General features: G+C 38.9%; 1 protein-coding gene and 1 pseudogene across 4 annotated transcripts in view; both read left to right on the forward strand.

Moving 5' to 3' along the window:
* Macrod2 (mono-ADP ribosylhydrolase 2) overlaps positions 1-20,355 on the forward strand; it is a 1,982,629-nt gene that overhangs the window by 713,872 nt on the left and 1,248,402 nt on the right. The gene's annotated exons all lie outside the window — the stretch shown is intronic.
* LOC102906834 (hypoxia-inducible lipid droplet-associated protein-like) lies at positions 3,863-5,175 on the forward strand (annotated as a pseudogene).

Consider the following 20,355-nt stretch of genomic DNA (forward strand, 5'->3'; position numbering starts at 1 on the left):
TCCAGTGAGGTTGTATTTATAACCATTGCCTTTCTATGGTGGGGATTGATAATAGCTTTATTTTCCTGCTCTCCAATGGACTGTGTGAAATCAAAGTTTCTGGAAAGATATAGTAGACCTTTCTTCTTTAAGAGAGCAGGGGGATCAGGATCCATCCCTGGTGCATGGGCAGGCTTTTGGGAATCCGGTGCCTGTGGTGTGGCGCCTTGCGCAGCCTTGGTACAGAGGGAAGGGGCTTGGACCTACCTAGGCTCAGTGTGCTGGGTTCTGATGACTCCCCATGGGAGACCTTGATTTGGGGGGTGTGGGGATGTGGGGTGGCTTGGGAGGGAGGGCTAGGAGATAGGAGGAGTGAGGAGGTGGGATCTGTGGGTGGTATGTAGAGTGAGTAGAAAATTTCTTAATAAAGAAAAAAAATCCCAAAGACAAAGAGAAGAAAAGAGAGAAGGGAACAAGGTTAGTCTGTCAGTCACTGCACTAGCTGATGCTATGGCAGGGCATAGCCTAATTGGCTGGCCCGGAACATTAAACGCCAGGAAAGAATTTAATCAAAAATTGGAACCCTCTGTAGTGGGTAGCCATTCCAGCTTGGTTCTGGAAGTTCCAACCCCCATTGAGACTCTGGCAACTGTCACGCCTACGAGGCGGGGCGAAGGAGCCGGGGGACCGGAGAGCTGGATGGGTCAGCGCTCTCTCTGGGTGCTATCGGTGCCGGGACGCTGACCGGTGCAGATTGACTGTGCAGAGCTCCGGAGAATACCGCTGGACTGCGTTACACCTTCCCCAGACCCTGCGACCTACCCATTACTTAATTTGTGAGTTACGCCATTAAATAAATATCCTTTTAACTACATGGAGTGGCCAAAATAATTTCTCCAATAACCCTCGTTGATTCTGGATAAAAAAAAAAGAGAGAGAGAGAACACTTCAGAGCTGGATGGTGGTGGTGCATGCCTCTAAACACAGCACTTGGGAGACAGAGGCAGGTAGATCTCAGTGAGTTCAAGGCCAGCCTGCTCTACAGAGCTAGTTCTAGGACACTCAAAGAAACCCTGTCTCAAAAAACAAAAAAAAAAAACCAAAACAAACAAACAAAAATGAAACAAAAACCAAGCAAACAGTAAAAAAAGAGAATACTCTATTGCATATGTTACTAGAAGGACAACACCAATACCAGAAAAATCTATTTCTTTTTTTTTCCTTTTATTTTATTTTCCAATACCATTCAGTTCTACATATCAGCCATGGATTCCCTTGTTCTCCCCCCTCCTGCCCCCCTCCCCTTTCCCCCAGCCCAATCCCCCATTCCTACCTCCTCCAGAGCAAAGCTTCCCCTGAGGACTGAGACCAACCTGGTAGACTCAGTCCAGGCAGGTCCAGTCCCCTCCTCACAGACTGAGCCAAGCGTCCTTGCATAAGCCCCAGGTTTCAAACAGCTAACTCATGCAATGAGCACAGGATCCAGTACCACTGCCTAGATGCCTCCCAAACAGATCAAGCCAATCAACTGTCTCACCTATTCAGAGAGCCTGATCCAGTTGGGGGCCCCTCAGCCTTTGGTTCATTTGGTCCATTCGTTTGGTTATTTGTCCCTGTGCTTTATGCAACCTTGGTCTCAACAATTCTCACTCATATAAACCCTACTCTTTCTCGCTAATTAGACTCCCAGAGCTCCACCCGGGGCCTAACCGTGGATCTCTGCATCCAGATCCCTCAGTCATTGGATGGGGTTTCTAGCACGACTATTAGGGTGTTTGGCCATCCCATCACCAGAGTAGGTCAGTTCTGGCTGTCTCTCGACCATTGCCAGCAGTCCATTGTGGGCTATCTTTGTGGATTTCTGTGGGCCTCTCTAGCACTTTGTTTCTTCCTTTTCTCATGTTGTCTTCATTTCCCATGGTCTCCTATTCCTTGTTCTCCCTCTCTGTTCTTGATCCAGCTGGGATCTCCACAGGCTCTCTTTCCCTCCACCCTCACCCTTCATTGCTTCCACTCATGTCCAGGTTGTTCATGTAGATCTCAGCCATTTCTCCATCATTGGGCGATCCCCGTGTCTTTCTTGGGGTCCTGTTTTCCAGGTAGCCTCCATGGTGATGTTAGTAGCAGTCCAGTCATCCTTGTTCTACATCTAGTATCCTCATATGAGTGAGTATATACCATATTTGTTTTTCTGAGTCTGGGTTACCTCACTCAGGATGATTTTTTTTTCTAGATCCATCCATTTGCCTGCAAACCTCATGATGTCATTGTTTTTCTCTGCTGAGTAGTATTCCATTGTGTATATGTGCCACAATTTATTTATCCATTCTTCAGTTGAAGGGCATCTAGGTTGTTTCCAGGTTTTGGCTATTCTAAACAATGCTGATATGAACATAGCTGAGCAAGTGCTCTTGTGGTATGATTGAGCATTTCTTGGGTATATGCCCAAGAGTGGTATAGCTGGATCTTGGGGGAGATTGATTCCCAATTTTCTAAGAAAGCACCATATTGATTTCCAAAGTGGTTGTACAAGCTTGCATTCCCACCAGCAGTGGAGGAGAGTTCCCCTAGCTCCACATCCTCTCCAGCATAAAGTGTCTTCAGTGTTTTTGATCTTAGCCATTCTGACAGGTGTAAGGTGGTATCTCAGAGTTGTTTTGATTTGCATTTCCCTGATGATTAGGGATGTTGAGCAATTCCTTAAATGTCTTTCAGCCATTCCTCTGTTGAGAATTCTCTGTTTAGTTCTATATCCCATTTCTTAATTGGACTGTTGGTCGTTTTGATGTCTAATTTCTTGAGTTCCTTCTTGTAAGTTTGTAAACTTAAACTAAAAGAGCACCCAGAACTTCACTAAATAAATAGCAAATATTAAACCAGTCTCCTTGATAATTTTAATTCAAGAATAAAATAAAGGGTCTTTTCTGTTTGACCGGAATGAGAAGACAGATCTTAAGACCTTGTTGTTCATTTATTGTTAGTAATGAGATCTGAGACTCCATTTAAAAAATAACCCTTGAATATGGCACAGAGACTGCCCTTCTGAGAGAACTGTTATGCTTTCAAAAGGGCTTGCTTTCTTTCATCAGGAAATGACCCCCTTGATGCAACTGGAAAGGTGAAAATATGGTCTCAGGCTCATCATCCTTCATGTAGTATAAGTGGTAAATGGAGTTGATTAGGTGAGGAGCCAGAGTTTTCTCTGAGTTTCTTAGTGTATAGAGGTGGCTCCTGGGGACCATTTTCTGGTAGAGCATCTTATTTCCTTACCCAGCTATGATGTGGAATCTCTTCAGTCTTGGCAGGAAGAAAAATTTACACCCCACTTATTTACTTTTGGCAAAACAATTCCCATTTTAACACCTATTTGAAAGTGTAAAAACATTTTTTATTCTGTTGGGGGATGAATTATTCATATAATTTTCTTGCTTTAAACCAGAACAATGATGCATCACTCTTTAAAAACCTGTCAGCTTTCAGGTTTAACTCTCCTACCCCTGTGTGTATCCAGTCTAGTTGGTCGTCTAATTTGAATCTGTCAAAATGCTTACCAGTAGTTTCAGGGTCTCTTTGACTCCTTAGCTTTAAAATTATTTTATTCTCACTATAGTGGATCAACTCTCACACACATCTGGTTTGAAGTTACTTTCAAGACCCATGAGAAGCATCCAAGAATCAAGATAAGGTCCAGTGTTGCTTTTTTTTTTTAATAACTGAGTTATATGTAAAAAGGCAAAAATTATCTTAATAAATAGGGTGTGTGTGTGTGTGTGTGTGTGTGTGTGTGTGTGTGTGTGTGTCAGGCACATGCTTGCTATGATGGAAATATAGAGGTCAGAAGACAACTTCTGGAAGTTCACTTTCTTCTATGTTCTGTGTTTGAATTCAGATTAATAGGCTTTCATGACAAATGCCTTGACTCTGCAAGCCAAGTTACTTATTTCTAACAGCCAAGCTTGAGCAAAGTATGAGCCATAAGAAACAATCAGGATTATATGTAGTAGAGAAAGTTAAGAGCCCCAAAGAAGGGCTACAAGATGAAATTATGAAAACTTTATAAAAAGGAGATATTTAATTGATATTGATGCTACAAAGGCTAGAGAGATGGCTTGGTAGTTAAGAACATTTACTGCTCTTCCAGAGGACTCAGGTTTGACTCTCAGCACACACATGGTAGCTCACACCTCTCTGTAACTCCAGTTCCAAGGGATCCAATGCCCTCTTCTTTCCTCCAGGGGTACTAGATATGCACATGGTCCATACATATAATGAAAATAACCCATACACATCTTTAACTTAATACGGTAAATGATTGACATGAACATTTCATAGACTACTACGTGGAAAAAAACAGTTGTAAGCAATATGAATACATAATTAAATTTAGATATTCAAATATATAGTATTTATGTAAGTAGTTGAAATGCAAAGAAAATGGTATAAAAGGACACAACTCCTCCACATTCAGTATTTCTCCCCAGCTGGTGTGGAGGAAGTGAGAACTTGCTGTGCTTTGCCTGTCTTGGAGTTCAGCCTTTCACTTCTAAGAACCACACCAGCTTTGCTGGGTCTCCAACTTATAAATCAGATGTCATAGGGCATCTCAATTTCTGTGATTATGTGATCAATTCCTTATCGTTTCCCTCTGGAGAATCCTGACTTACACAACTTTGATGAATAAAAATTTTAATTTCTTGTGAAATGAAAATTCAAGCACTACACCAGGCTATCATTGTTTCTGGAAGTATTAAGCAGATGGTATTTTTAAAATAGAAGAACCAAAATCATTTGAGGATTGAGGAGCAGAAGCATTTCTAATTGTCTATAAATGAGGTAAATATATTAGACATGAAATATATATTGGATCTCCCTCTGCTAGGTGTCTTGTTGACCCTGCTACCCATCTTTGTTAGACTGACTAAGGAGTTAAGTCTCTGGGAGTCTCATTGAAGAGTCTATTGCCTGGGAGCCCTTGGACTACTAGATGTCAACAAGCCAACACATACACAGACACCAAAGCACTTTCCAGACTATCCAACTAATACAATGTCCCTCCAGGTACCAGCCATACCACACTCTCAGCACAGCCAGAGAGTTCCATTTTCTAAGAGGCAGTACCAGTATCTACCAAGAACTGTTACTGTATCTGGAAGGGCCTGTTTGGATGCTCCTTGCCCTGGAAAGGGACCCATTTAATGTAGAGATGTGGTGGCTTACATGTAGCTCTGGAATGGACCAATATCATTCTCCCAGGGCCTGCCATATGTTCATACCCTCTGCAGTATGACCCTGATACCTTTTGAGATAGAAGTTTGTGTTGAAGCTTGAGCTGTTTGGGAGATGTTGATGTTTTTCAACTCCTATCCTAAAGGATTCCTTTAGGCAAGAGTATTTTCTGGCTGGTTTATTTAGTGCTCAGTCTCTTCCATTAGTATGCTATTTGGATAACAGTTGAGAGTCATGGGTTAGCTGCAAGGAAGTAATGCTGGAATATCCAGTTGCAATTTTAAGTTCTTCCTTCAATGTAATGTGCACATAGCAGCATATAATAGTCTGAAGAAGGGAATGGAATAACCATGCCTGCTTAAGAGTGTAGGCATTGTGGCCACTGTGTGACTTAAGTGAATTTTCTAGTGAATATATATATTTAACAAAAAAGTCATTTTTTTTTTTACAAATGTCTTGTAAAGAACTTTAGGAATTTCAATGTGTAATTTCTGTTATTAAGTATGTGACAAGTTCAGTATGACTTCTGTCCTAGTTAGGGTTATTATTTCTTTGATAAAACACTATAACCAAAGCAACTTGTGGAGGAAAGGGTTTATTTACCCTACACTTCCACATCATAGTCCATCATTGAAGGAAATCAAGACAGGAACTGAAACAGGGCAAGAATCTGAAGTCAGGAGCTGATGCAGAAGCAATGGAGGAGTGTAGCTTACTGGCTTGCTCCTCATGGCTTGCTCAGCCTGCTTTTTTATAGAACCCAAGACCATCAGCCCTACGATGGTACCACCCACAGTGGGCTGGTCCCTGCCCCATCAATCATCAATTAAGAAAATGACCTACAACCAGATCTTATAGAGGCATTTTCCTAATTTATTTTCCCTCCTATCAGATGACTTTAGCTTGTGGATAAAACTATCTAGCAAAGACTAACAGACTGTCACAATATGCTAAACTCTAAAATATTTGTGGAATGATTTATTTAATATTTATTTTCTTTGGAATACAAGTATATACATACTCCCCTCTCCTGTACATACACACAAAACTGTATGTGCTAAACACCTCTTTAATGTATGTAATGCATTAACTAAAACCTTCCCAGTCACTGTGATTTCAAAGGTTCTATTCATTGTCACCTATCTTCTTTCAAAAATACAATTATCAAAACATTAAGATTGGGATTTTACTACTTAATAGAGAAGTTCAAACAGTAGGACACATTTATGTCATGCTAACAGACATCTCATTGCATTCAATAGTGTAAAAGGCACAGACACACTAGAGGGATAGAAAACATCCTTATGCTTTAACGCTTAGATTATTCTAACCATTGTCATACTCATTTCTTCTCACCACCACTTATTCTTCTATTGCTGTGAAGACACACCTTGACCAAGGCAACTTATAAAAGAAAGAATTTAATTGGAGGCTTGCTCACAACTTTCGGAGGCTGAGTTCATGAACATCATGTTTGGACACATGGCAGAAGACAAGCAGACATGGCACTGAAGCAGTAGCAGAGAGCTTACATCTGTCCCCCAAGCAAGAGGCAAAGGAGAGTGAGACTGGCCCTAACTAGCATGGGCTTTTGAAACCTCAAAGCCCACCCCAGTGACACACATCCTTCCCCAAAGGCCACACTTCCTCCAACAAAGCCACACCTCAAAATCCTTCCTAACTAGTTCCACCAACTAAGAACCATTCAAATATATGAGGTGATGAGTGCAATTCAGTGCAATTAATGTATTGTGTTATGTTCCTCCATATTGTTTTCTTTTCTGTTTCTACATTTTGTTAATCCTCCCCATTGCCTTCCTTTTCTTTGGCTGCTTTAATTGTCTCATTGTAGTAGTTATGTTGTAGCCATATCAACAATATAAATAAAGCAGGAGATAAAAAAAGATCAAGTTTGATTCTAAATACTCTTTATAGTGAATTATGCCTTTTCGTGACAGTGGAAATGATTTATGGAGAATGAAAAGAGGAGGTATGTCAGATCTCCCCAGATTATATAAAATAGAATATAGCTTTTCTAGTAAAGATTGTCTGAGTGCAGGTAAGAGAAACATGACCAAGATTAGATTCAGAGTAGATACTTGTTCTTGTTGTACAACAGGTACAAAGGCAGAGTTTCTCACATTACTTTAGCAAGTCAGAAATGGTAGGGCCCACCCAGGTCAAGAGGATTACAGGCCTTTCACACCGAATGTAAGAACTATTGTTGTAACTTACAACTGTCAAATAGACTATCAATATAGGAATATTGACAGAACATCAAATTAATCTTCTCTGAAAATTCCTCTTGACAGTCCATTGCAACAACCATTGGTTTTGGTCCAAATCTAGCTGCCCAGTAGATTGCATTTTTAGTAGCTAAATTTGTGTTTCCAAATAGGCTTCTTTCATAGAAGAGATAGAATGTAATATGTAGATAAATATATTAAGTATTTTTGTATAATAAATTATTCCCTCAATGTACTGACTTGAAGCAACAAACATTTATCATTTCACACTTCATTTTGGTTCTTGCTAACCAAAACTTTCTCATTTTCCCACTTAGTAGCACCTGGCAATCATTTGTTCTTATGTTCCCTTTCCATAAACTTGGATTTTAGATTCCATATAGAAGTGAGACCATGCATTGGTCTTTTATGTCTGGCTAAATCCATTTAGCATGATGTCCTTTGGATTCTTATCTCTGTTATCATAGATGACAATATTTACCTCTTTGTTATAACTAAATGACAATCCCCTTTATCCTTCGGTCTCTATATATGTGTTTCTCACTTATATCTCAGGGGATTCTCAGACTGTTTTCATTTCTGATGACTTCATGAATTATGCTGCAATGAGCACGGGTGACAGATATCTTAAGATACTGCTTTTGTTTTCCTTGGCTATTAATATGTGAAGTGTGACTGTTTAATCAGCATGCCATCAGTTCTGTCATTTATGGCAATCTTTTGTTCTGTTTTCCCTAAAATCACTCCTAACTTCCATCGCCACCAATAATGCACATATTCCTTTGCTCTGTACCCTATCCAACACTTTCCATAATCCACCATTTTCAACATTTCTTTACTTCCTGGATTACTTGCTTGCTAATGTCTATGCATGTTGTCTACGCCATAGTCTGCATATGGAGGTCAGGGGAGAACTTGTGGGAATCTCTTGGCTGTTATGTGTGTCCTGAGGATTGAACTCAGATTGTCAGGCTTGGCAAGCACCTTTACCTTCTGAGTTACTTTACTGGTTTCATCCTTCATCTTTTTTGGTTATATGTATCCTAACAAAGGTAAGAATGAACTTTGTTTTGACCTCAATTTTTAGCAGCACCAAATATTCTTTGTTTGCCATTCTTATGTCATCTTTATGTTTTTGCAGTACCTTTGTCTATTTTTTTAATTGGACATTTGCTGTGTATGTGGAGTTTTGTGAGTTCTTCACATGTTAGGCTTTATATATGTTTCTCCCAGTGTGTTGTCAGTGCCCCATGTGGAACAGAAGCCTTTTATTTTGAGGTTACACTTTATTTTTTTAAGGCTGTTACCTGTCCTTTGGTGGGATACCAAAAACCTCATTGTCTAGACCAATGCCCAGGATATCCCTAAATTTTATGACTAGAATATTTTATGGTTTATTTAAGTCTTGAATAGATTTAAACTTAGTTTTCATATGTGGTTAAAACAAGCATCCAGTTTTTTTTTTCCTTAGGTAGACATATTTCTGAATACCTCTTAGATGGACTGTACTTTCCTCATTGTGTATTCTCTGTATGCCAGTCAAAGCAGCTCATCAGGTACATGTGAGTCTATGTCTGAGCCCTTCGTGTGTTTCCCCTGTTTTGCCCGCTGTTTTTTATGGCAGTGCCGTTTCTCCTGATGAGCAATAGAGTTTGAAATCAGGAATTTGATGCCTCCAGCTTTGTTCTGATTTCTCAAAATTGCTTTGACTAATCAAGTATTTTGTAGTTCTATACAAATCTTAACTCTGCTTTTGTATTTCTCCGGAAAATGCCATTGGAATTTTGATAGAAATGCCATTGACCCTAGAGATTACTTTGGGCAGGAAGCCTTGAATCCTTGTAATTCATGAATGCCTGGCACCTTCCCTTTTGTGTCTTCAGATACTTCTTTCACCAATATCTTACAGTTGTCTATGTATAAAATTCTGCCATTTTGCTTCCTTAGTTAAACTTGTTTCTTTTTATTTCAGAGAGTCTGTGTATGTGTGCATGTTTGTGCATGTGTGCATAAATTCTTAAATGTGTGCATTGTGTTCATTCTTGTGCAGTTACATGCATGTAGAGTTCAGAGCTCAATATCAGGTGTCTTCTCCAATGGCTCTCCACCTCATTCTTTGAGATAGGAACCTCACCAAGCCTAGAGCTCTCTAATTTGGCTAGTCTGACTAGCCAGCAAGCTCTGAATATCTAGTTATCATCTATGCACCTCCAGTGCTGGGGTTATGTATGTACACTGTTGGACCCAGCTTTCAGGTGATGCTGGTGATCTAAACTGAGTGTCTTTCTTGTATGCAAGCATTTTACCTAGGGAATTGTCTCTACATTGTCTCTACAGTCTCCAGTTAAAATTCCTCCTGGTTTTTTTTTTTTTTTTTTTTTTTTTTTTTTTTTTTTTTTGGATTTTCGAGACAGGGTTTCTCTGTGCAGCTTTGGTGGCTGTCCTGGAACTCACTCTGCAGACCAGGCTGGCCTCGAACTCACAGAGATCCGCCTGCTTCTGCCTCCTGACTGCTGGGATTAAAGGCATGAGCCACCACTGCCCGGCCCTCCTGTGTGTTTTTATTATCTATAGTTGCTCTACCTCAGAATCGTAAGAGTTTGGGTGGTTCTGTCTCAAACTTCTCATAAGCTGTAGTCATGACAACAGGAGCTCCAAGTATTGGAAGATCCACACCCTCAGCGTCTTCCAGGTTCTCCTAGGATGCATATAGTCACATAACAGTAGACAAGCATACTCTACAGTAGAGTTTTAGTTAAGCAAAACTGGATTTTTTATTGTAATATGTGACTAATTAATGTGAATTTTGACTAATGTAATTGTCTCAGATCTGAATAACTCTACTCTATATACTCTATATAATGGGCCTCGTTGTGCAGTAAGCTTGGAATTAATTATGGTGCTATATCTAATTTGTTACTAATAAAGCACCACAGAGTAGTTAGTTAAGACATAGAAAGTTACTGTCTCATCATTATTAACTTGTTCCCTAATTGTAATATGCTTATGGGGTTACACCTATATTTCTGTATAGATTTCATAAAAATTTCTTTAAGAAATATTTTTACATTTTACTTTATGTACATGTGTAGGTTCAGAAGATGGTGTTGGATTTCCTGTAACTGGACTTATAGATGGTTTATAAACCACTTGCTATAGGCACTGGGAACTGACCTTGGATCCTCTATAAGAGAATCAAATGCTCTTAACCAGTGAACTATCTATCTCCCTCTGTAAGTTTATTTTTAATTTGTGTGTATGTGTGCATACATCATGTGTGCTGGTGCTGTTGAAGGCTCAAAGATGTGGGAGATTCTGGAACTGGTACTACAGGTGATTGTGAGTTGTCTGATGTCATAACTCTTAACCACTGAGCCATTTCCTCAGGCTTCCATCCTAATGCCCTAATGTGTATCCATTAGAACCACAACCTAAGGACTATATTTGATCTGTTTTTGACATAGATCTCTTGGACGTAACTAATAGTATCTTAGTAGACTGTAGGTGTTATCTTTAAAACATGAATGTATTTGATTGCTGGTGGTTTGTCCCCGTACTAGAGTAAAGTATAAGTTCCTGCTATCCTGGGGAAATAGCCTGTAAATACCTTGGAAATAGTGATTAGTGTAAGGTTAAGGAAACAGGGGCAGCTTTTTAGGAACCTCCCCTCAGAAAAGCTGCACTTGCTGATCTTACTTGTAAACTAGTTTTTCTCAACTGTGCTCTATAACCTTTGAGAAATTTTCCAACAGGGTGACGATACTCCTTAATAGTCTGCTAGCAGTACTTGATCTCAGGATATGTGCTTTTTCATCACCATTTTCAAGGTCTAATTACTTTCTCTGTGTTTAGGCAAGAGAATGTAATGAGGAAGTAAGGCATTAGACACCATTAGATACCAGTGAGCCAGGAACTGAGTTTTCTTGCATTCAGCCAGGAGCTAGCTTTCCCAGTATAGCTGTGCTCATGGCTAAGTTCTTTCTAAAGGCCTCCTTCTTTAAGAGGTCACATAAAGCATAAGGGAAGTCTGCACAACTCTGATGATCTTCAAGGCAAAGAGAAGACTATGAATTGCAAGATTAGTATTGTTTCTAGTGAGTAGTGGTAAGAGTTCATTAACCTTAAAGTGTCAGATTCTGCAAACAAGCACTGCTTGAGGGCACAGGAGAATGACATTCCACCTGCGTGTTGTACTGGCTTTCACACTTACTGTGTTTCTGTAATCTTCAGCTTCTCTAGATGATTGTGTGCTACCACAACACACACACACACACACACACACACACACACACACACACACACACACACAAACAAAACAAAATGAAAAATGTCCAAAACTAAAACTTTGTACTACACCTAATAGCAAGCCAAGAAATCATGGACTTTTGACTCTAGAGGAGAGCATTTGGATACTTGTCTGTAAAGAATTTATGATGTTACTAATTAATATGCCAAATCATGTGTGTGTATGTAGTTGTCACTAGTGAAAAGGTACAACACATGACAAAGAAGGACCAATTGCTTTCAGGATCACTCATTTGTCTCAATGAAATAATTTTTCACTTTTATTAGGTTAAAATATGAGCTTAGTTGGGGTTTGAACCAAGGTCTATATCTCTAAAAACTATGTGTATAAACATAAAGCGACCTTTTTACTCCTTATTCCATGAACCACTACTGTGTTGCCAATGTTGATTACAAATTATTATATTTTTCCATAGAGAAAAAAATCCTGGAGTTTGGACATATAGGTTAATGCTGTGATATATATATATATATATATATATATATATATATATATATATATATATATATATAGTATTTATGTGGCTCTGAGTTTGATCCTTAGCACCATTTTAGAACAGAAAAAGAAAAAAAAAAACACCCTAAGGCTTATTTTGAAATTTTGAAGACACCTATCTTCATTTCAACCTTTGAAAATTCTAAAAGTAAGCAAGAGACTGTGTTAACTCTGTGATCACTTGGACAATTCCAATAGGCAAATCATAGTTACAATGAGTCCCTGGAGTCCAGCCAGCCAGACAGCCTTGATGTTGGGTTCATAGAACTTAATCACATGTGTGTGGGAGAGAGGAAAGCTGTATATTACCATGGGTTCCCCACAGAGTCTTTTTAATTGAATAAGGAACAAGGACTGAACAAACCTGAAGCCACCAGGAAAAAATGATCATCAGAGCAAACCATTGATGTCTTTGACACCAAGAGACAGGGGTTTACTATAGTCGATTTGCATAGTCACTGCTCTTATAGTTTATAATCAAGGGTACATAGGTGACCAGTTTAAGTGATGATCCATTTCTTGAGGATTCTAATAAACTGATACAAGTAGTTCAGTATGTTTGACCATTAATTTCCATAGCTGCAAAATTGAAAGTGTAGCAAAACATGAGGTCTTGGGGTGAGGATGAAATAGACAATGAAAGGGACCTCAATACTGTGACTGGACTAACATAGATGTAATAATAATAATGCCACATGCAGTAAAAACATTGACCCAGTTGGCCTCAAATCAGAATTAGTTCCTGGAATTTCTGCTTGAAATTGTGATCATATTCACATGATGAACCTGATAGATCTCTCCTTCATATTTGAGGGTTTTGCCATGTTTTGTAGCAAGATTTTTTTGTGAGGAAGGTATACATGTTAGTCTTTATATTTGAAACACTTACTGGCTGTTATACACATAGTAGGATGTGCATATGCCAAGTGTTGGACTTGGAGTTTTACCAACTAAACATTTTTTTGAAGCCAGCAGCCAGTTGCAATGCAACACATTCCTCCATTCACTCTATCTCCACAAGGAAGAGTGTCCAGGGCTCATAGATTAGTTCTGCCAGCTTTTGAAATTCCTATAAATAGATCCATATAGTTGTGGCTATTTATATCTCAGTTCTTTGAGTCAACATTATGTCTTTGAGGTTCCATGTTTTGCCTATGGCAGTAGTTTCATTTTTAGTGCTCTTCATATTCTGCTATGTGATTATACTAGTTCATTTCCCTGTTAGTAGACACTAGCAGTTTCTAGCTTATAGGGGTTCTGTTGACACTCTTATGGATTCCTTTTGGTGTGCACATTAATAAATTTTCTGAACATCTACCTAGGTTTTAGATTATTGAGTACATCATAATATGCTTATGTTTAACATTTTATCCAAAATGTGAATATTAATTTATATTCCAATTGGCAGGATCCTGAGACATTCAAAACGATTGTCTACTTACCAAGCATTTCTCTTTATTCACTGTGCTATTTTTAAAATGCCCAACAGAGCAGACTGCATCTATTGTATAGGCTGGTCCTTGTAGGCAAGAGACCCCTTAGAGATGTTTGAGCTCAGGGTTTGGCCTGTAATGTGGGTGAGAGGCTTGAGAGCTGTAACTCTGCTTCTGTTTCATGTCTTAATACGTTATGATGGCAGTCTCAACAGCTGTGAATTTATTTTTTTAATGCTTTCTTGGAAACTGACACAAGTCTGAAAGTTGCTGGATTCTTAGAGACCACACAAGTAAGCTGTATATTAAGTAACACAAATATGGGATTTGGTGGCGCCAGAGAACAAAGAAGAAAAAAAAAATAACTTATTAGGTAACTAGTGGACCCAGGCATGAAATTCCATAATATACTGTTTAAACATAAAAGGCAAAGAAAAACTTGTTTGAAACCGTAGATATGTCTGATGGCTAATGTAAGGAATGTGCCAGTTTCCACACTGATATACTCTATACCTTAAGCAGTTTCAGCTTATCAAGGTGGCTTCCAATTTCATCTCCAAAGAGAAAAAAAAAAACAGGTTATAAAAATGAGATCTTGCATTAATTTGAACCATTTAAAAACCTCTGTATTTTGAAGAAAGTTGAGCTATAACCACAAAGTAGTGGGGCTGAGGAAAGGTTCTAATAATGGGTTGAGTATCTGCAAAGCTTGAGGTTTCATGTGTGCCCCATTACATCCTAAATCTTTGCCAGCTGTCCTTTTACCATCAAACCTGACCACCCCCACCCCCAACTTGGCCCTAGAGATGGTGAGTAACTTGTTCAAATTCCCAAAGTTTGCGAATGGCAGGCATTTTCACTGAAGGTTTATCTGAGGCTTTACTGCTTCCCATTACCAACGAGGCATAGAAGTGGGGCTCTGCGTGTTGACATTAAACAGCAGGCAAACCATAAAGAACTGACATTACAAATGTGCCTTAAAGTTTTCTAATTCCAGTCTGTGAGGTAGAAGCACTGACTGCGCCATGGCTTTTTCAACTCTGGTGCCTTAGAAAGGCAAGCCAAGCTTAGATCAATCACCAACGTTGTTTCCCAGCCCCACCTCCCAATCTTTACCCATCTATATTTTTGCATGTTTATGTTCTAGACCACTCTCTCCCATTTAGTGGCCTTATCTGTAAAATGGATCCTCAAGTTTAATTCTTGACCAAGACAACTGCTCAGCTCAGATCAAATGTGAGTACAGGAGGATCTCAGCTAGGGGGAGAAAGTATGGCGTTTATGACACTTTAGAGATGAGTTTAGTATTACCAGTTCTTTCTGTGTCCCATTGGAATCACATGAGAACTCTCAGCACCTTGCTCTGCAAGGTACACCCAAAGTGACTTGGGGTGCACCTTTGCAATTTCCTCACTTTGCATGGGCTTAAAGTTGATAAAAAATATTATTGTTTGGGTGTTCAATTCCTTGTATTATCTACTGTTACACTTGAATGATGGTATGGGAACTTTACTTAAAAGAGCATGTAATATAAGTGCTTCATCTAGTGATAGAAGGTCAAAAAGTCAACCTTAGACTGGCAGGGTGGCTCAACAGGGAAAAGCACCTGCCTTCCAAGCCCGCCAACTTGAGTGTGATTTCCAGAGCCTACAGAGGGCTGGAGGGGAGAACTGACTCCAAAATGGTGCCCTCTGACCATCATATGTGCACCATGCCATGGACAAATAAATAAAAAATAAAAGGAGCCAAATCTAGCATGCAAAATAAGTCAAGAAGAGCCAGGATGGAATATACCGATTTACAGTGTTGATTTTTTTTTGCTGTTGTCTATTCTAAAATTCATTTTTATCTGTGAAACAATAACAAGGAAAATAAAGTTAGCTTGCTAAACAGGATCCATTCCACTGCAAACCCCAATGCATTAGAGTCAGCTTTGGTGTAGACAAGATTATGAGTGGGAGAGAAAATTCATCAGATGTGTTCTAGTAAAAATTGTTAGATGTCTCCATTCCAAGCTCAGAGTGTACATAGAGCAATCTGCTGCTCACAGCATGTCCGTGGTAATTTAATTCTTTTTAAAATTCAGAATCATGATTATCTAATCTGCTGTTCTCAATTTTGGTTTCAGCTTTCCCTATAATATATATATATATATATATATATATATATATATATATATATATATCCATCCTTCCTCAAGTTTTCTGTCTTAAACACATTGTACCCTTTATCTTTTGAAACACTCATGCAAAGATTGTATTGGTCTTCATGTAGCTACATATTCATATGCCAAAATCATACTTGTATTTCCCCTAACTGCCACACATATGCCATGAAGGGGTCTCTGGACTTCCTCATGTATGCAGGCCCTTCCTCCACCCTGGTGTTCAAGACAAGATGGCAGCACAAGGTGTTGAGTGACCTAGCGACAGCCCCCATCGCTCCCCATTGAATTTAACTGGGAAATTCAAGTAGAAGTGTACACTATAATTCAATTTTCTTATTATAGATTGTTATTGATAAGGATTTGATGAAAATAAAATCTGACTTTCTCTAATTATCCTTAACAGACTAAATATTTAGTAGGTCAGTAAATAATAGATTTTTGGAAACCTTACTAATCATCACATTCTCTTTTTTGTTAGAAACTCACTATCTCCTACAGATATTCTACTTTAATATTCATAGCTTCAATAACCACAGTGACTATTTGATTCTTGTATTCTGCATTTACTCATATTGCTTGTATTTAAGTGCCTATGATTCAGAAATGGCATCAGCAGCCTGCAGTCTGCTGGTGCTGTGGCCCAGGCCCTCTTTAGGCAGCGAGTTGACCTCATTCACTCTCACTTTAACCCTGTAAGGTGTGTATCACTGTTTGCTTCTATAGGAGGAAACTGAGGCTCAGAAGAGACAAAGGCATGGCTCTAACATTAAATTTAAAAGTCTAGTCAAACTGGAGCTTGTTATCAAAAGTCCCCAACATTAAAAAGGTCTTCAGAGAAGAGATACTATTTTTCCCTTTGAAATAGGCAGCCTTTTTTCCTTCTTCCATGTTCACATGAGCCTCTTTGTCTTCAGAAATAAAAAAATAAAAGGGAATTAAAATTACCATGATTCATAGTGTAATTACCAGTGACTTAATAGCAATGAAGAAACTTAGGAGTACCCACAGCAGCATGAGGCTAGATTAGTCAGTCAAAATCTATTCAAACGCTGGTGATGGACTATGTTCACAGAATGTAGAATATAGAAACTCATTTCCAAGATAATGCAATTTTATCAATTCAAATACTAAAATGTTTAAAAAGTAATGCTTAATGGAAATCATTCTAAAGTATCGTATAGGCATGTCTGTATATTCAGTCAGAAAAAAGCCCAGTGACTCCATTTGAAAATACAGAACTTTATGCAGTGCAATTCCTCAGCATTTGTTTTCAGGTTTCTTCTCTCAATACTGTTATTCCCTTGGGTTTGTATCAGCTTGATTCTTCCTTAAATCGTCTTCCTTTTGTGTGTTGAAACCAAGATACCATATCCTTCAAATTTGTAAACAGCACCAAACTGTATAGAATGACTGGAGTTGTCAATAAAGTAAAATTATTTTTTGGTTATAGTGATTTGGGAAAAGAGAAAAGTTGTATAACTGTGAAGTACTCATTTATTTAGATACTACATTGATCACTACACATATATCCCGGTGTTATAAAATGATGGTAATATATCTAGCAAGAACAACAACAACAAAACACCAGAAAAGAAATAAGTGAATAGGAAGCAACATGAAATCTTCTTGGTAGCATTAGTGTATCTTGTCCTAGTTCGTGACATCTCCCCTACATGCTTACAATGATCTGAGTAATAGCTAGGGCTGTAGGGAATGCCTATATCCAAGCCATCCATCTGACAGACTAATTAATTGCAAACCTATCACAGGATCACCTCCTTCACAACAGTTTTTTGATGACTTGGAATCGCATCTGTTTCAGAGCTCTCTGTGAGGTGACTGACTCACAAGCTGGCTTCTTTCTTGGCTTGGTTTTCCTTTCCTTCCTTCACTTCCACCACACATTTTTCTCAAGATCGTTCACTCAGAAATTTCCTGAGCCCCACTTTCAAGCCCTAGAAAACCAGGCTTCCACAGCACTTTGTGCAAACCACTGGGGATTCTGTTTAGGGGGAATTATGGTCTAATTTAAAAGACAGGACACAGTAATGCATACTACGAGAAAGTCAAGCTGCAAGGCAAGATCTGTTTCCTAATCTAGGGAGAGTGGTAAGAGCCAGAGTAGCCAGGGAAGGCATCTCAGAGGAGGTTTTCACATGTTCTTCTACCCAATACAGCCATTGAAGTGTTGCATCATTCAACAGAATTATGTTGAATGTTTATGTGTTTCTAATAATGCATTACTATTCAAGGGATCATATTAGTTACTATTCTTTCCTTAAGCCTCTTTTGATTTGTGTGAATATCCTAGAAGTAAAAGCTGTATAGAGCTTGTTCAAGTATAGCCTTTCCTTTGGAATGTTATATAGCTCTCACTTTAAGAAGTGTACACTCAACTCAGTAAATGACGCTTTTGCTGTGGTCTGCCTCAGGTATTTCTCATACTGATAGGTGTAATAGTGTATCATCTTTGCTCTCCATAATCTACTCTCTTAGCAGTTTTGCTTTCTCTCTCTTCACACTGATCATGACTTTCAAAGAAGTGTTGGAGAGGCGTGGTGATAAAACCACCTTGATGAGTTCTCCCCTTCATCGTGTAGGTGTAGTTCTATACATGTATTTTACACATTGTCATCACCTATTCTAGCTGTCTTCAGTGGTGATTCTCTAATAATAGATCCTGAGATTTTTTTTTAAAGGTTTTGAGGTTAGATAATTTACTAGGGAGCTGCTCCCAGAAACAGCTGTGTTTTTTGTTTATGTTTTGTTTTGTTTGGGGGGTGGGTAGGTGGGGGGGGGACAGCTGTTCCCAGAAAAAAAAGAAAATAGGGTAGAGAAAGAAAGGAAGTCCATTTTCAAGGAATTTACTAGAAATTTACATACTCTGGCAACCAGAGCTTAATCTAGCTGGCAGCTTTGGTAGTCCTCCTGAAACATTTACTTCACCCTGTAACCTACCTGTTACAGTTTGAAATTGAAGTATGCCCCAAAAGTTGATGAAGGCAGCAGTGTTTGAAGGGGACTAGATCATGAGGGTAGATTAAACTTCATTGATATATTAGTTCATTGATAAATTCATACCTGAAATGATTGTTAAAAGTGGTTTACACTGAAGGATTAGGCACTGTTAAAGGGAGGAAGTTGCTGGGTGCACTCTTAAAGAGTATATTTTGCCAGGCTCTGGCCATTCTTTTTCTTTCCTTGTCTTGGTTACTGTATTCATTTCTTTTTCTGTTACTATAATGAAATACCCTGACAAAAGCGCTCTAGAGAAAAAAAGGGTTTGCTTGTTCTCATAGTTTCAGGGAATAGGCTGTTATGCTGGGAAAGGCATGGCAGCAGGACCTTGAGCAAATGGTTAGATTGTATCCACAATCTGGAAGGGCACATTGAATTCTAATAGCTCACTCTCTCCTTTTTTTTTTTTTTTTTTTTTTTTTGGTTTTTCCAGACAGGGTTTCTCTGTGTAGCTTTGTGCCTTTCCTGGAACTCACTTGGTAGCCCAGGCTGGCCTTGAACTCACAGAGATCCGCCTGCCTCTGCCTCCCAAGTGCTGGGATTAAAGGCGTGCGCCACCACCGCCCAGCCACTTTCTCCTTTTTATTTAGTCTAGGATTCCAGCCCATAAGATGGTGCTACTCACAGTCAAAGTAGGTTTCCCCACTTCAATCAACCTAATCTATATAATTTCTCATAAACACACCCAGAGCTTCAGTATGGTGATTTGAACAAGATATCCCATATAATCTAAGACATCTTAATACTTGGTCCTCAGTGGCATTGATTGTGGATGCTTAGGAGGACAAAGTGTGTTACTGAAGGCTGGATTAGGGTTTTCAAGCTTAGACTTAGGCCATTTCAGCTTTTCTCTTTCTGGCTTTTGCTGGAAGGTAAGGTTGTGAGATCTCAGCCTGCTACTCTTGCCATCATGCCTACTATTTCCACACCAGGACAGACTCCTAACCTTTGGAACAGTAGATTCAAATAAACCCTTCCTTCTCTGAGTTGTGCTGATCACGGTGTTTTATCAGCAACAGAAAAGTAACACTGGTTCGCTCACTTAATCTAGAGAATTCAGTACAGGCATAGCCAAAGGCTTGTTCCTGTGTGACTCTGGATCTTGCCAAGTTGACAAATAATATCAATCAATATTAATAATTATAATCACCACGATTAAGGGATTTTTCTCTACCATATACTTTGAACCATAACTCAGGAGCAATAGAGACTATAGTTGGAAACTTGTGAATGTTGAGTTAGCCCAAACCTTTCCTCATTTGACTTTTTATTTATTTTTTTTGTCACAATGACAGAGAGTTAATACACCTTCCAGGACAAAGGAGGATGTTATGTATACACTAACTCTAATTAGTAATCTCAAAGCACTGGTCTCTTTGGAAATGGTTTCTTGGTACTCTGGTTTCCTGTGTTCTTGAGCAAAGCACGTTTTGAAAGTAAGAGAAAGCAGTTAGGTTAAAAAAAAAAGGAAAGAAAGAGAAAGAA

The sequence above is a fragment of the Peromyscus maniculatus genome, chromosome 4, assembly GCF_049852395.1.
Source record: "Peromyscus maniculatus bairdii isolate BWxNUB_F1_BW_parent chromosome 4, HU_Pman_BW_mat_3.1, whole genome shotgun sequence".
NCBI lineage: Eukaryota > Metazoa > Chordata > Mammalia > Rodentia > Cricetidae > Peromyscus > Peromyscus maniculatus.